Source organism: Hippocampus comes, unplaced genomic scaffold (assembly GCF_001891065.2).
Source record: "Hippocampus comes isolate QL1 unplaced genomic scaffold, H_comes_QL1_v1.1 scaffold111, whole genome shotgun sequence".
Taxonomy (NCBI): Eukaryota; Metazoa; Chordata; class Actinopteri; order Syngnathiformes; family Syngnathidae; genus Hippocampus; species Hippocampus comes.
Genome location: NW_017805698.1, coordinates 3,260,606 through 3,276,430, shown reverse-complemented (window position 1 = coordinate 3,276,430; position 15,825 = coordinate 3,260,606). Strand labels below are relative to the sequence as shown.

Sequence of the window (15,825 nt, the reverse complement as noted above, 5' to 3'; positions counted from 1 at the left end):
GTGTGCACAGTTGCTGCCCGTGTGGCTCGTGTAGGCGCAGTCACAACAACTTGCGACATTTACATGCCGCCCATTGGCGTTTTTAAATCCAAACTATTCCATCCCTGCTGCCTCTGCATAAAGGAGCGGTTAGAAGAGGAACATCTTGCCCATTTCCCAACTGCCAGCTGTCACTCAAGTCGACGCATGCCCCCAAGCTCACACTGTGCATAACATTTACTAATACATAGCGAGCTCATGGCGCTAAAATGTCAAGTGTACACAGTGTGATACCAAACTGTTTAATTCAATACTTAATTTAATTTCTGTTGCACAGAATTTAAGAAATAAACTGAGGTCAACATATTACACGGCGTCAATGCAATGAGCATCAAAAGTATTAACTCCAGGCCGAAGTTTTGCTTTTCTTTTTGGCTTTTTGCCACATTCACTCCAGTATTTCAGGTGAAAATGTTCAATTCAGAACTTACAGTCTGCTCAAGCGCTCTGTTCAACGAACACCAAAGGATTAACACCGGGGCTTCGCCTTTTCGGGACTTATTCCTAGGCAAGGCAAAGCATGGCAGTTTTATGTCGCATATTTCATACACAAGTCAACTCAACGTGCTTCACAAAAGCAAAGACGCAACAAGGAGTATTAAAAGAAAAACTTAGAGAAGGTAGTAAGACTCTAATGTGATCGTATGTGTGGCTAAGTAATTTTTAGAGTTTAAAAATTGTTTGACGATGGTGACAGCAAAGGAATTCCTATGGGAAAAATTGCTCCACTGTATTAGAAGAAACCACTTCCCTATTCAACACACACACACACAGACATACACACACACAATCTGAGTACTGTATAGTGCTGTAGGGGGAGGAGGCGTGTTCCTCCAAAACCATCACCCAATAGGCAAGAATGGAGTCCAGATAACAATCAAGGTTGTGTTTGTTTTGTGAACCTGCAAAGCCAGTGGTGTGTTTGTTCTGGAGCCCCATCCCCTCCCTCCCCGTACCTCTCCTCAACGAGCAAAACGGGAGCACAGGCTTTCACTGTGGAATCAACGTTCATCTGTGGAAGACTTCATACCACATACTGTACAGTATACATGCAGGAAGAATGGATTTCACTTTTTTTTTCCCTTCACACGGTAAATAAAACCAAAGCAGATATGAGTGACCTAATCTCAATAACAAAGACGGCCTGAACATATAATATCTTCTAATCCCTGCCCCATAATCCACACTGATTCTCCAGATTATATACAGGACATAACCTAAATAGCATCCATTTTACTTTGCAAATCCCTGTCAGACATGAGTTGTTGGCATCATCGCCTTCCCAATACATTGCTTAATGTCTGAGGACAGAAATGGATAGCAAAGCTATCATCCGAAAGGGATTACCGGTGTTAAAATGCACTTTTGTGTTCGGTATCTTTATTGTAAATCTTCATTGTTTTATCCCTCCATCACAGTCAAGCTTTTTCAATAAGTGGGGTGGTATTTAAAACACGAGGCTGTACATTTTCCATACTTACATTAATACATCAATCCAATTGCTATAGCACTTGTCATTGGGGTCGTGGCTGATATGGAGGCTATCCCGGGTGGATTGGGATGAGAGGCAGGGTACACCCTGGAGTAGGGATAGACGGATTATTCGGCATTTTGACACATATCAGCATTGGGGTTTTTTTTTTTTTTTTTTTTTTTTTTTTTTTTTTTTTTTAATATGACGGCCGATAAAAGATCAATTTCAAACTGTGTTAGCTTCATGGAATTATTTATTTGAATGTTCAGCTAACTTCATAAAATACGCTTTTACTGTCGACGATTATCGGGAGCTGTTTAAATGTAACTTTTTAAGGCATGCTGATGATCGATCCTGTGAAATTCCTGAACTTTTTGTTTGAATTTTAAAACAAATATCTCTAGCGTCTATGGTAATATGCTTCAAGATATTTCAATAAAGTTAAGAGTTGGTGTGGGTTTTCTTTTATTTTTGACACCAATATTAAATTGATTTATTTACTTAATAAAAATATGTATCAGCTCCAAATATTGGTTAATGGCCTCCTCGACTACGAGTAATCGGTATCTGTATCAGACCTGAAATGAACATGTCCGATTTGGTTGCCAACAAATTGCAGGGCACATATACATGTTCCAGACTTCTCTATCGATTTCATTGAAGTGACATGATCACGTACATCCGATGCCAAATCCCAAGACCCTTTTCGCACATAACTGCCCCGTATTAACAGCACTGACACAGAAGTTGACCCGCCATTTTCCACCTTGGTACGTAGTATCCATGCCATAACAGAGTAGGGATGACACTTATGTGCAAGGAAAGTCAGTCATCCTGGGGCGGTGGTGTGAAATTTAACGCCTACCGCTCACTTCTCCTGTCCTGTTGTGTTGAAAGCAATTGAAAGAAATGCAGAATGTAGCTGTATATTCAGCTATCCCCTTTCGCATGGCGATCTCATAAAAAAGGCACAGCAGAGCTGTAACAGAAGTTCTGACATTTATTTGCCCGTGTCTCATCTGCACAGAACTCAGCAAAGGAGGATATTGAGTTTTTACACGACAATGCCCTCATCCCAGATAACTGTGTCCATGATGATGTCAGAGCCTTGGTGTGACAACTGCTTTCAACATGACAAGGGGGGGAAAAGTGCAACTTTACATCCTGTCCGGGCATCACACCATAGCTTTAGACAAAAGGGCTGTCCTGCCGCTGTTATGGCTCTGACAGCACCATTAAAGAAGGAAATTTGCTCCATTGACCTTTGCGCCATTTATACAGAACAGTGATGCAGGGGGGAAAAAAATGCAGAGGTCGATGAACGTCTTCTGTTATAGCATTTTTTTTTCTATGTACAAGATGTAGTATCAGATATGTACTGTCGATGTCAAACAGCCACCCTTTTTTTCTATCTTGCTTCTCTTCATTTGGGTTGCGTGTAACTGAAGCCTAAGCCAGTTGACTCTGGGCAAGACGAACGGCACACCCTTGACCGATCATCAGCCAATCACAGTGCAGATAGAGACAATGACTCGCCAAATATAGTCTTCATTGAATATGCATGATTTGGGAATGTAGGAGGAAGTCAGAGAAAATACACGCGAGCACAGGAAAAGCATGCCAACTTCACAAAGGACAGACAGAATCCAGATTCGAAGCCCCAAACTGTGAGACAGATGTGATAACCACTAACCTCCATCTTGCTATACATAAACAGACAGTCAAAAAGAATCAGACCAATTAATAAGAATAGGCCACTTCGATCTGCAGTGTGAATATAGTGCAGTTAAATGTATTTTTCCATGGACACTGTGAAAAAGGCCACTGCTCAAGTTTGGATGCTATGTTAAAAGTATACTAAATGGCCAGCGACAGTTATTTCCAAGTGGAGAACTATTGTAGTGCCATTCATTGAGCACAACAGGAAATGTGAATGGAACAGGACCGTACAGAAGGCAGGAAGAGCGACGGGGGTGGGGTGTGACGATGGAAGAAGAGTCGAGGGAAGCGAGGAGCACTGGTACACAATGCTAAAAGCAACAAACACTCGCAGTTTGCATCTGCATTGCAAACGACTATTTAGGCATAAAAGAAATGTTTAAAATAACGCAATTTTTTTCCTTGTACGGTGAATGTGGACAGTTTTGTTTTTTCTAAAATACTCATCTGGTGGCCATACTGTTGGCTGCTCTACAAGATGCTAGTTGAGGTCAGAGACATGTTAGATGACATCAGGGTAAAAGTAGGCTGGAGATCTGCCATGTTTGACTACACACTGCAGAGAAAGAACAGTTTTCTTTCTTTTGTTGTCTTTTCCTGTTCATTCGCCTTAGCTGCACATGTCCTGAAAGGAGTTTTTGAAAGATACATAGAAAAAGATTTGTTCGGTTCAGCTTGTCATAGTGCATTGTAGGTCTGTGATCTCTGCTCTGGCGTTTCCAATCAGAGGAATCCGACCAACTCATGCCATTCTTGCTCATATCGATGAAATTTTGGGATATTAGGATTGAACTGTCTGAGAAATTTGGTGTCACAAACACGGTTCAATACCTCCACTCGAGATTTGAGTTACCGTTTAACGCAAAATTAGTTATTTTTAGCCCAACTGTTTTGAGAGCGTGTTGAGCCGAATGATAAACATTGTTCCATTCATCTTTCCCCTCAAAGTTCATGTGCTCATCTGGTTCATAAACAAGCTGCTAATGGATTTCATGAAACCATCCCGGCTTTAAGGTGAGACCATGTGGCCCTTTGGTTCATTGGTGGTATTGCAAAAACTACAGATGTTCATCCCTGGAAGATTATTCATCCCCATTGGCCTTGAGTTCACCCACTACGAGGTAGCATCAGGCTTAGAGATATAATTCTGTGGGCGAGCCATAAAAGGTCAGCCTTAGGCCAGAAGCTCTTTTGAAGCTCGTGGCCCCTGACTGAGGTTAAATAGACCAGCGGCTCTGTTCGGGTCACATCTGACTTTAGCATGTGGCACGCAGGCTGCAAGCCGCAATGTTGTACATCTGAAGCCAAGCTGGCCAGCTGAACCAACTAACACGTGACTGCAAACGGCATTGGAGATTGATATAGCCACAATATTAGGAACACCTGCAAATGCACCTAACAAAGGGCTCAGAATATGCATAAACGAGTTTAATTCAGGTGGAGAGAAGTGGCCAAATAAAACTCGTGCCATTCGTATGACCTTTCTTTTTGAGTTTGGTCTTCAGCAATTTAAGTCAGCATCACAATATGTTTGTTGTTCCTGAAGTACAGGAAAAAAGATTTATATTCATCCAATGTTCTAATCCATGCAATCCACATCCTCATCTCAAAAGGGTCAGGCATCCAGTAGTCGGAAATAGCAGCCTAAAAAAGATCCAAGGTTTGCCCATTCACGAGCGGAGTGACACTTCCTTCTGCAGCAGTCCTGATAACGCCGTTTACTGTACTATGGTTACCTCGCAGCAATTCCCCCCACCCCCCACCTCCAATTTGACGTTACTGTTCCGTCAACTCTTCTCCAAGCAGGAAGTATATGGACACCACAGAGCGATCTGGGCACGGTTCAGTGTGACAAATCACATGAAACAGGAATGGTTGATTTGCCAATGTCTTTATAATTGATTACCCCCAAGTGAACACAAGAGCATGTGTCAATAAGCAGCAAATTGGTATTTCTTGTCCACCATAACATGCCGGACAGTTGGTAAATGTTTGTTGTGGGAAGTGTGGGATTTAGGAAACTGAATCAAAAAATGTCTCCGTTCCTTATATTGAAAAATAATAATAATAATAATAATAATAAAAATGTTAAAAAAAAAAGACTAAGACTGGATCAAGTCTAAGTACCCATACCAGTGTTGGTACTTTCAAGTGACCTATTACCACCAATATCTCTCAAAATGCAGATAAACAATGACACAGGCATCAACATTTGGCCGTAAAAATGCAAAATATGAATCAAATTAGACATCTCATACCATTTAATTGGCGTGCACCAACTACTCTTCATATCAGTTTTGTATCCACAACCAATTTAGTATGTTTTTTTTCCCCGCAAACAGTGCCATTGAAGGAGAAAAAAAAAAAGTGCCGCTGGGAGTAATAAATGGGTAAATCCAATCTTAAGCATTCGCAGAAATGTACTCTACAATATATATTTATGTGAGAATGTCACAAATCAGGAACCAGAAGATGTACCGTATATGACGGTCCTTTTACTCGGTGTATGTGACAAAATGCATCATAAGAGCAGCATTTCATTTTTCCACTTCATTAGTGCAAATTTGAGTCTGTCGGGATGTCTCCTGCCGCTATTGAACGCTTCAATCTCCACCTGTGTGTCTAGTCACATTACATTAGACTGGATTCAACAAGATACGGCCACAACGTGTGCAACGGAATGGTTCTCAAACGTCTTGTGGACACATTTGAATGACTATTTTTTTTTTTTCATTGATATGCACCATATGCGTGTAAGAATTCCACATGCTGCATATCTTAAATGCAACAAGAGGAAGCCATCGGGAAGTGAAGCGTATAATGAAGACTTCTGGTTCCTGTGGTCGATAAGATGGTCAGTCAAAACAGGGGATAAAGCCATTCTAAGGTCTTTATCTCGGGACAGAATACAAACAAATGGTCTGAATGATTAGTTCATCGGTAAATGATCCCCTTTCGGTTTCAAAACCTGGTGTATCGGATGAGAATCTCTAATGTCGATGTTGAACTGTCACATGCATCCATCAGATAACATTCTCATTCATTTTAGACGTGATTTATAACTTGCCAGCGTGACTTGGGGATCAACTTTCTCTTCGTTTCACCTTTCGTACTTTGCCTGAGCTGATACTGAGACTTTACCAGGCCTATCCCATAGCAGTCATATAGCCCGAAGGCCGCTTCTCGACTGCGAAGGTATGTTGACGATGAAATTAAGACTCACCGGTTATGTTAGCATGACAAAGCCTTCGTCAAAACTGGAATGTTGCATACAAATATTGTAATTACGAGTTCACTACTGTTAGGGATCGACTGTGGGCCTCGACTAATTACAGTGCATCACAGGCACAGATATGAGGTGAGCCAAGGTAAGTTTTGTCTTGTCGGTATAAGAAACATTTGAAACAATTCTCAAGTACAACATCTGCGGCGTGAAACCAAGCAGGAATGTTCCTCCAGGGCAGTCAATATTTCCTGCAGCTCAATAACTCTTCACGGAGTACCTCGCAGCCTCGGGACCTCTATGAACACTTGCACTGTGGCGGGGAGTTATTACAACATGCAAATACGCAAGTCATAGCTGTCAAACGGACAATAACCTGCCAGAAGCGAGTCTGTTGCAGAAGCCCCTCGAGATAGTCAAAGCTCCACAATGATTAGCATTTGAATAATAATGCGTATGAGTCGACAAACATTCCAATACATTTTCCCCAAAGTGCCAATTCCGCATGTTGACACAAACCGAGCCGCCTTTGGACGACATTTTAGCAGGGGAGCTAGGCAAGGCAACGGCAAGCTAATTTGCTATGGAAAAGATATGAACATTTTACAAGTTTATAAAAACACTTGCAAATTGTTATTGGTACAGTGGAACCTATAAAGTCAAGTGACATGGCAGTTGTGCAAAGTGAAGCACAGAATGTTCCTGAAAAAACACATTTTTGAATAAGTACATAAAACAGAGTCACGCGCAACCTTCGCATATCTCCGTGAGCTTTCATAAGATTCACTTCGCAAGTATCACATCTCCGTCCAAGTTTCTACGTGCAATATGATGACAATAATAGCAAAAGAAGAACGAAACGTACAATGTGTAAAATGTGAAAGACGGTCGCATTTCGCCTTTATGGGAAGAGACGTGCCTCCCAAGTGCATACGTTCAACATCCATCACTCCACATCAATGTTCGAGGTGAGTAAACAAATGACTGCTTCAACGTTAGACAGTGTAATCGTTATGTTGACACTGTATGATAGTTTTAAACATTTATGTCTAGAACCACGACGACACTTAGCTGAGTGCAGACGTTCAGCAAGGCCAAGCAACCGTCATTTAAATCAATATCAGTCAGTCTGGTAAGCAGAACCTCCTACAGAGACCAAGTAGCAAATATTGGAAATTTTGAAAATATTCTATGGGTGCCCAGGGCAGAGTAACTAATTTGAAAAATGACCTCTGGCCAGCCTTATAAAAGACAATAAGCATTTATGACCAGTGTTTGACAACCTGTGAGCCAAGGCACCCATTTTACGTAAGAATGATCTCACAGCATACCACCAACCATGTCGCAAGTACTTATTCACGTGTATCAATAGCAACAGGTGGATGGATACATCGGTTTATTGAACCTTCGTCTATCTAATGGAAACAATTTTTGCTTTGCCGGTCACTATACATCACTGGCAGAGAAATACGATAGTTGCTATTAATGAATCATAATTTCACATTCTTTTAGCCTGTGTTTGATTTTGCCACACAGAAGCAAACCAAATTGCCGCCTGAGGACAATAAATATCTTCTTTGGTAAAATTGGACATTTTCTTTGAACATCCCTCGTTGATCTCTCACACGGCACCCCGGTTGGGAATTACCACTAGACCGAGCACCATTCTGTGCAGGAAAAATGCTGCAAACGTGATCCAAGTGGTCAGTTCCAAGCAAAGCACAACGTCTGCTTTTGCACTTATCCTTTCACTCATGAGCCAGGGCCCAAAGCCACAGTCTCAATTCAATTAACAGGCTTGAACCAGGAAGAACTGCGGTGCGTTTATGCATGGGCGGTCAACATGTATGATCGCATGGATTCAAAAGTGTATGCGCAGACTACCAGTGCCAAAGAACACAAAGTTGAGGAAGGGGTCCCTGGTGATGATTTCACCAGACAGAGGAAGCTATACACCACATACATAAAAATATTGACAGATAGGTCCATTAGGTAAACAATCAGGGGTAGTTCTTGACTTCCTGAATCCTAATCTTTCATCGTCTAAGGACAAATTGGGCAATTCGTTTGTACTTCAGCTCACCATACTTGACGTAAAGGTCAGTCGCAATGAGGGTTGCCCTTAAATTTGACCAGAATATGAAAAAATAAATAGATAAAACTCCTTAAATCTGTCTTAAATGTATAGGAATTGGACTAGCTCAAGCAAGACATAACGTCCTCTGTTTTGAGTTCCATCCCTAGGGCAGACACATTACCTGAATTTCAACATAAATCAGACTGTTCCGTTTTCCCCTACGGAAAAGGGTTTGACCACGAGGTATGTGGGAATTACTCAGCTCACACTTTTGTATTTTTTTCCCTTTTCCTTTTTCCTTTTAATTTACGACTTCAAGCAAAAGTAGCGCTACCAGTAAACCGCGACATTATAGAGCACAAACATTGCAAACGTAACACAGTTAAAGCAGACAACATAAAAGCCACAATATAAAGAAAAAAAAATGCTTTTTACCTGTCGGCTGTACAACGGGTCAAAATGTTGCGACTTTGGAGCAAACGTAACACAGTTAAAGCAGACAACATAAAAGTCACAATATAAAGAAAAAAAATGCTTTTTACCTGTTGGCTGTACAACAGGTCAAAATGTTGCGACTTTGGGCGGCATTTGCCTTTCAAACCAATCTCGGTCACGTGTCATGCACGGACCTTTTACAAGGTTGCTAAGATAAACTGTACCTTCATTATACCTCTTCAGTGACATCTCAGAAAACACAACACAGACTTTGCCATAGTCTACCTAGCCGACACGTATAAAACAATCCAATGGAAAACAAAAAACAGTAAGCACGGCTGTAATTGAGTGTCGCTTCTTTTTCCACGTGAACTCTTATTCCCACCTGCTTTGCAAACTAGTTTGTAACGTTGTATGTTCGTACCATCTTAAAATTAAGATCGCACCATACTAATAGGTTAGATTATTTGTACAACAGCCTTGTATAAATTTGGATCAAAGTGTGATCGCGTCTGAGAATTTGGCAGGTGTGTCAGTCTCATCTGGGCTGCTATGGAACGCACCGCGAGTGGGTTGGACTTTATAAAACAAATGGTAAAATTACCCAACCGCCCCACATGGCACATGCCTTTCCAATGAGGCGATATCGAAATGTTTGGTTGAATATTTGAGGCTAGCCCCGGGGATATGGACACTGCAAAGAGGGGGCAAGGGATTCAACAGCAGAACTCCAAGCCAAAGAATGGCTCACAAACATGTTATGGGACGGCGGCCATGAATGTCAACCGCATGCGAGTGAGAGCTGACACATCTATGTCAAGAATGCTGGCACTCGGAACACGGAGATGATGTCGCGCGTGTTTGTTTTAGACGGCGTGAGCCTCAATGAGTGCTCGGGGATCCCACCGTTCAAGCACAGTGAACGCAAAAAGATTCGTCAAGATAATAATTCCCCTTTTTTCTGACCAATGCCAGAAAAAGATCTGGTTGTCTAATTTCTTTTGCGATTATCTTGACAGATTAGCCTAGAGTGTGAAGGATGTTCAGGGTGTTTTTACCCAGCGCAATTTGCTCAAAAAAGTGCCGGGCCGTTGAAAGGGGTTCTATATTTCGGATTTAAAAAAATAATAATAATTCAGGTGCCACGTTTAAGTAGGGGTGGACTTCAAAAATTGAGGACCCAAAACATCCCCTCAAGTCAAAACAAGTCCACCACACAGGAGAACACACTCACTACACAGCCTGCATTAAATTCGCATTCAGCAAGGGCATATGTAGTTCATTAGAGATTATCAGTGTCTGGATAGCCCACGTGGTCTTTGCCACATGGCTATGACCTCACTATGTACGAAGAGGACCAAGCGCGCAAGCAGAGTTTGTTCATGTTTATACACATCAGATGCCATTTTAGGAAAGGTTCACCTGTTGTCAAGAGTCAAAAACCTTGACAACCACTTACCTCTCTCTGAACTCCTTATCAGTAAAACATGTGTTCTGTTGGAAGTGCCAGAGAAAACAGAGTTGAACAGGCACTTGGAAAGACTGAGCATTCATAGTCGGAGCCAGGAAAAGACTTGAGGAAATCTCTTTCTCGGCTCCGAGTGATACTACATGTCGTGTAATGAGGTCATTATAATTCAGAAACCTAAATAATGATGGTCGTTCCAAAATAAAATGCTAAATAAAATCTGGGGGGGAAAAAAAAAACAGTCAGGCTATAAATAAGTAGTAAAGGGGAAACCGTCAAGGTTTATTGCACAGAAACATGATGGTAGATAACTGCAGCGCGGGTTGATGTTTAACCAGGAAGATGGACTGTTGACTGTGATAGACGTTTAATGGCAGTTATGTCGAATGGTTTATGACAAGCTGCTGCACTTCTTTTTTTGACACGTGCTCTTATTCCAATGACCTCAATCAACCAACAACTTGTGACCGCAGCACCGAGCACAGGCCTTATTCTCTTTATGTGTATTTTTATCAGGATGATGTAAAACTTCCATTTTACAGACGAAACATACTGAAAAAGAACTCTCGATGACATTAATTGATGTTCATAGCAAATCAATTGATCTTGAAGAATTTTAAGGGGGGCTTGTGCAGAATTAATTGGTTATTTGCATCCCTTGAACCTAATTATCCTGCCATTGATTCAGTCGGAACTTCATTTGCTGTTTGAAGAAGTGAACAGGACATCAGGGTTGGAAGGTTGAGCTACATCCACAAAGACGATATGGGACAACTCCAAGAGATTGCATTATTTGTTGTAAGACAAAACCTGGAGCGAAAACGCAATTCAGGAAATTCAGAGAGATTACCCGATCTCATGAAAAGTATTGAAAACGAACAACTGATCGATTACCGTAGCGGCCTGTAAACAACGCCATATAGACAACTGCCTTTTTACCGCAGGAAAAAAAAATGGCATGCAAGTGCTCAGCCAATTTGAAGTAAGCAAAACAGCAGCACCTACCAATGCACATGTTTATATAGTCTTCCTGATATGCAAGCTAAAGAATAAAGTCTTATCGCGTGTGTAAAATACTTCCCCGTGACGTATTAAAAATAATTCAACCTGAATAAACATCTCCATTCGCATAAATGCTGGCCAAAGCCGTTTATATTTCAGTTTTCATTTTATACATATATTCAATTTTTTTTTTTTTTTTTTACATTCAGTAATGCGCAAATTATGAGTCATCAGTTTCGAAAATAACAGAAGATATTCAATGAAAAAAGAAAAAAAAGTATCCAAATATTACAAAATCATACATTTTAGAGCCGTACCATCATCATAAGATAACCGACCGTGCCTAGTCCATAATATTTTTGTGCAGCTCAGAGGTCTATTCCAACTTTTTCCTGTGAAGTCCTGATTTTCCTTGACATTCAGCACTCTAGAAAACATCTCGGGAGACAGGGAGGAGCTCAGATAAACACACTTTTCCAGGACATAATCTCCAGTTTTATATCTTTCAAAAGGCCGACTGACAATCACACAACAACAAAAAAAAAATCCATTCTTTCCCTCCCACATTCTACTGGGAGACGATGAGGTAAGGGGGAGTGGAATAACTTGGCCATAACTTGGGTCTTCTAAAAGACTGAGCTCGCCTAGTTTTCACTATTTGCCTCTGTGTGCGCTCGGAGTTTGGAATCCCCTCTTCCTCACACTTTAGTTGAAAAGTCCAATCACATTCCACACATTTTTGGCTCTTGTTTGCTTTCCACCTCGGGTGATCACAATACGGCCCGCTGCGTTCCGAGAGGCCCTCGCTTGTCTTTGATCAGCACGTCACACCTGAGTAAGCTAGACATACGACCAATGAGCAAGACAAAAAAAAAAACTGTTTTTATTTATGCTTTTGTTTATTTCCCACCTGAATTCAAAGACGCATACAGTGGAATTCTAAACCAACCAAACTTTGGCGTGCGGAAGTAATCATGCGTGATAACTCCAGAGAATAACAAAAAAGGCCTGAAACGGCTCGCGCAGGGAAAGCGTATCTCAGACTTCAGCTCAGTAAGCATCTCAGAGTTTACTTCCACCGGTGTGTTTTTACTTTCAGACTGCAAACCCAACTCATTACTCAGTTCTTCAATGGAATAATCGATAGGACAATCGATTCTAAAAAGTTTAGATCGTGACAGCCATGATAGACACCTGCGTCTGCTCATGTAACCTGACCTGAAGTGTCGATCCAGCCTCACAAGAGGTTGCACTGAAATGTTTCACGGCCGCAGGTATGCAAACACAATATTTCCGACAAAAAAAGTGCACATGTGGTTTTTCTGACTTGCCAGGTCCCTGGTGACTGCACAGCTGAGGTCAGGGTCCTGACATCATCTGCAAACCTGACCCTTGTCGCTGCTACAAGTTCAAGGTCCACAGAGGCTAATTAGGTGTTGTTGGCACTAGCGTGTCTGTGGACCATTACATGAGCTCCCTGGAATAAAGTAACACTGAAGCGTTTAATTAAACATTGATAACCTGTTTGTTTGCTCTCAGTCAAAAGGGATTCCAGTCCGGATTCACCAGCCCTTCTGTCAATAATATTATGCAACGCTTTATATGACGCACTAACCCTTAATTCTTAAAGGACTAACAAGTGAAAGAACCAGATATGTAAGGTAAGTAGAGCCCATTGTCGATGTGGTGAATCTCTCCATGACCGCACGTGAGCCTGTGATTCATGAAACTTCAAGTGTGAAAGGCACCGCAGCTATGTTGTCACATCAGCTCTGCAGTATGATGTTGTCTGCCTATGAATGCAGAAATATGACATGCAAACATAGTGAGATCGGCAGCAATGGTAGACAAAGTCCATGTGGCAAATTTTCCCCTTCAGAGGATGAATCAGATCTGGGAATTCTTTTTTTGTTTGTTTGTTTATTTATTTTTTAACAAAGATTTTTTTTAATTAATTTTTGAAGGTCAAAACACGAGAAAATAATTCTTAATTCCAGTTTGTCTGGTGGCGTGAAAATGACGTCACGTCCGCAACTGCTGGTGGACCACACAATTGCTTGTCGGTTCTTCAAGAGGCAACTTTTTAAGGCTGACTCTACAGCACCAATTTGTTTGCACATGAACAGGAAAAAGGAGACCACGAGTTGATTGCTGAACATTACAAGGGTGGTTGACTGAAAAAAAAGAAGAGGAGCTATATGAAATTCATCTATCTATTTCACTTGGCTTGAACCAGTGTTGCTCTAGACTTACACTTATTTCACTTACTTGAATTATCAAAAAAATGCTTCAGACAATTTGGATGCAGTCTCTTCTTCTCTGTATCAGATTGGGAGTCAGTATTGGCAGACAAGCGACTCGGACTCAGGGGCAAAACCATTTCATGAGGAAATCCCTACGATTTATTGTGTTGAAAGCAATTGTTCCTTTCCGACAAGAATTTTAAACGTCATGGCAGATTCCGGCATCGGGCAACTCATTATCTAGTTGTGTGATGCTATGCTGCGGTGTGAAAGCAGTCAGTGACAGGAGCAGAAAAAGATGAGATTGAATTTTGGCGCTAATCGGGAGGGCGGGGGTGGTACATCCACGCCGTCCAATTTCCATGCTACTACTTTCAACCAGATGGACACAGGGAGGGGTCAGGGATCAAAGAGGTGGACTCAGCTGTGTAACGAGACAGCGGGATGTTAACCGGGGCCAAACAGAAAGCCACGCCGGCGAGAAAAATGAGAAGGACAACGCTTTCTGATTGTGGCGTCCTTGATGAGGCGAAAGTGGTCTGTTTAGTCAGCATCTCTCACAGCAAGGACACACGCAGTGTCATCCCTGGCACCAAATCAGGCACAGTATCTGGCAGCCACGTCAACTAAAAATACAACGAACCTGAGAGGTCGCCGCTCATTTTCTCTGTTTTGAAAGCACCCCGTGCGGAGCGAGACTCAAAACCTGATGGCCTATGGGAAGCTCAGGCCTGTGTGTCAGGAAGGACAAGATGGTGGCTTGGCTGGAGACTGGCAATGGCGTTCTACTGTTCTGTCATTAAAGGTCCATGGCACGACTTCACACTGTGCTCCTGCGGAAGCCCCGGTGCTCACAGACCACGATTATTTTATCCAACACTGTCGTGTATGATGTACAGATTCCACCCTACCTATGCAAACTGTATTTATTTTATATGTCATTGCGTCGTAAGAATAGCTTAACATACTTTGCGATTGGATGGTCGATGGTGCGGAGGCGGAACTTCCACCTCCCAGAGAAAGTCTTTCCGCTCATAAGACACATGGCTGAAAATGGATTATAGCTTTCGAGCTCACATACATAACACGCAATGGGGGCACAGAATGACGCCGGACTGAACGAGGTTGTGTTTGCTCACTTTGATGTAATGTCTTATTTCGCAGATCCAATCATTGATGTCATTGATAAGATTGCGCAAATAATGACATTACAGTCGATAGCCAATTTGGCATAAAATGCAAAATATCAGCTGCTTTCAGTCCACTCAATCATATCGGTGTAAAGTTAACCTCAAAAAATGTAATTGTACAGTAATTACCTTTCCATGCCACAAGGTGGCAGCACAGGACTAATTTGATCTAAACAAAAGCCCACAACTTACTTCAACGTAATTCAGAGGCACCAATATGCCACCAGATGGCCCTATTGTTTTGGTCTACGCACAAAAAAAAACAGCAAATAGGTGAGTTTTTTTCCCGTAAATACCGGAGTATAGTTTTCAAAATAAAGCAGCAATTTTGTGAATGCTGAACCGTGAATTATGACACCACAATCACACTGAAAAATTCTGAACATTCAGACATTCTCCTCTCCCTTTAAATAGTTTTACTCGATATAAACATTCCATTTTCCCCCCATTCAACAAAATGTCACCAAATGTCCAGATTCATGCGCAAACATCAAGTCTTATTTTGAACCATTACGACAGGCATTATGGAATTTGCGGTAGCAAAGAGCCTACTCACCATTGTTTACCTTCAGTAACAGCTCATTGAAACATAGAATCACAGTCGGTCCAGAGTGAAACCCTTCAGTCAGAGCTGAAATTATATACACTTCAGAAATAATAGCAGTGTAAGTTGAAAAAAAAAGTGCCGTGCTCAAAATAGTTATCATAGTTTTGTTTTTTTCATACAAACCAATGCACTGGGAACTCTGCATAGCCTATTCCCATTCAAAACATATTTGATGTGCAGTATTCCCCAGTGCATTTGCAAGTATGGAACTTGAACTTTTGTTTTAAACACACTATGTTTACTGAGAACACAATTGTACCCTAACTACTAAACGCTTTATGTTTCTAAATTCCACTCCTGAAAAAAAATAAAACATCGAAATTGCCATAAAAATGTCATGGAAATCTC

General features: G+C 41.5%; 1 protein-coding gene across 2 annotated transcripts in view; it reads right to left on the bottom strand.

Annotated features, from left to right (window-relative positions):
- Nucleotides 1-15,825, bottom strand: part of LOC109523275 (disco-interacting protein 2 homolog A) — a 75,796-nt gene that overhangs the window by 54,213 nt on the left and 5,758 nt on the right. The gene's annotated exons all lie outside the window — the stretch shown is intronic.